Here is a 2,135-nt window from a genome sequence, read left to right as displayed (position 1 = left end):
GTACAAAGCAAATGAAAAGTAAGTAGCTATTCTCAAATTTTGCATTTGTTTCTTATCAATTTGACAGGCCATTTTCACAGCTCTGTCATGAACTGTTTTTTGACTATAATGGCATGTCTTGAATTTTCTGTAAAATTTTGTCCTTCTGAAACTTGTCAAATAGTTCACGACCAATTTTTATCATGCATCTCTTCACGTAATTCCCTTCAGTGAAAGGCTTCCCCTCTAGAACAGTGTTTCTAAAAGTGTTCCACGGGAACACTTAGGCTGTGTCTACATTGGCACCCCTCTCCGGAAAAGGGATGCTAATGTAGACTTCGGAATTGCAAATTCCGCGGGGGATTTAAATATCCCCCGCGGCATTTGCATTTACATGGCTGCTGCTTTTTTCCGGCTTGGGGATAAGCCGGAGAAAAGCGCCAGTCTAGATGTGATTCTCCGGAAAATAAACCCTTTTTCGGAGGATCTCTTATTCCTACTTGGGGGCTTATTTTCCGGAGAATCACGTCTAGACTGGCGCTTTTCTCCGGCTTATCCCCAAGCCGGAAAAAAGCAGCAGCCATGTAAATGCAAATGCCGTGGGGGATATTTAAATCCTCCGTGGAATTTGCAATTCCGAAGTCTACATTAGCATCCCTTTTCCGGAAAGGGGTGCCAATGTAGACACAGCCTTAGAGAAACACTTTAACTGGCTGCCCTGATGTGTTTACTTACCAGCGCCGTGGCCACAGAGCCTCGCAGCTCCCATGGGCTACATTTCATCCTTTGCAGCCAAGGGGAGCCGTGGGAAGCGGCGTGGACTGGGCCACTGCTCTGCTTGGCTGCGAAGAGCGAAACGGAGCCAATGGGACCTGCGAGGCTCCGTGGCTGCAGCGCTGGTAAGTAAACACACTGGGGCAGCCAGCTAAAGTGTTTGTCTAAGTGTTCTTGTGGAACACTTTCAGAAACACTGTTCTAGAATAATGCTGTATGAGCCTGCAAAACGTGCGGAGTTTAAGCTCCCACCCTTTTTTAACCATGCCAGCAGACTATTTTGTCAAATGTTCATTTTTTGCTGCTGCTCCTCACAGGCTTTTTTTTTTGGATGTGTCACCCTCAGGGTATTTTGTAGCAAATGCTATATGTTTTGTCATGACATTTTTTTTTCTTTGAGAACAGTCTCTCTCTACAAATGAGACAGTATGGAGATCCAAACCTATCCACAAATGCATATGAATCTGTCCACTCCTTTTAAAAATTTTGCTGCTCATCATCTCTCATTCTCTTTGCCATTTTTACTGTGAGGGGCTTACAGAGTGCACCATCACGTATGATGATGGACAGATTTCTTGACCAATCAAATAAAAAGAGAATGTGCACAACCCCCCAATGAGTGGAGAGGATGGATGGTTGTTAAAATGAACAGTTAAAAGTGAAATAGACAACAAAAATCATCTTGACATGAATAATTATGCATTTTAAAAATTCTGAATTAATTTTTCATTTTAAATTTAAAAAGTTGTGTGTATTTTGGGAATGACAAAAGAGCCATATTTGGTACCATACTGAGCCATATTTGGCCCTAGAGCCATAGTTTGCAGGCCCCTGGTCTAACTGATAGCCGCAGGGCTATCCCTACCCATATGCAAACTGTGTAGGTATGTAGGGCACAATGAAATTTGAGGCACCAAATTGTCCACATTTCATGGTGCCTTAGCAGCTGCATATCAGCTCCATTAGCCAGCCCCATCTCTTGGTCAGTCCTCCTGCAGGCTGCACCCAGCTGCACTCACCAGACAATGGTGAGAGATGTGAGCCTGTGAACCAGAAGATTCAGGAGGAGCAGCAGGCAGCCCTGCCACCAGTTGGAGAAAAGCAGCAGTTTCCCCTTCTTCTGCGTCCTGTGGGCTGTAAGCTCACGCTGCTCACTGCCACCAGTGCCCAATGTACTAATTTTTACTGCCCGTGTGCAGAATAAATGTTGTTATGTGCACCTAGGCATGTGCAGATGTGCACCACAAATGCAAACACATGCTGCTGGCAGCTGTGGGTGCTCTGCCTATCAGCTGGGAGGCACCTGAATCTCTCTTGGACATCTGTCCCAGCACTCAGCTTATAGCGAACAGTATCTGCGCCTCCCACCCGCTCCCACGAGG

This window comes from Pelodiscus sinensis, chromosome 1 (genome assembly GCF_052426305.1).
Source record: "Pelodiscus sinensis isolate ZL-2025 chromosome 1, ASM5242630v1, whole genome shotgun sequence".
In the NCBI taxonomy this organism is placed as follows: Eukaryota; Metazoa; Chordata; order Testudines; family Trionychidae; genus Pelodiscus; species Pelodiscus sinensis.
This window is presented reverse-complemented; position numbering follows the sequence as displayed.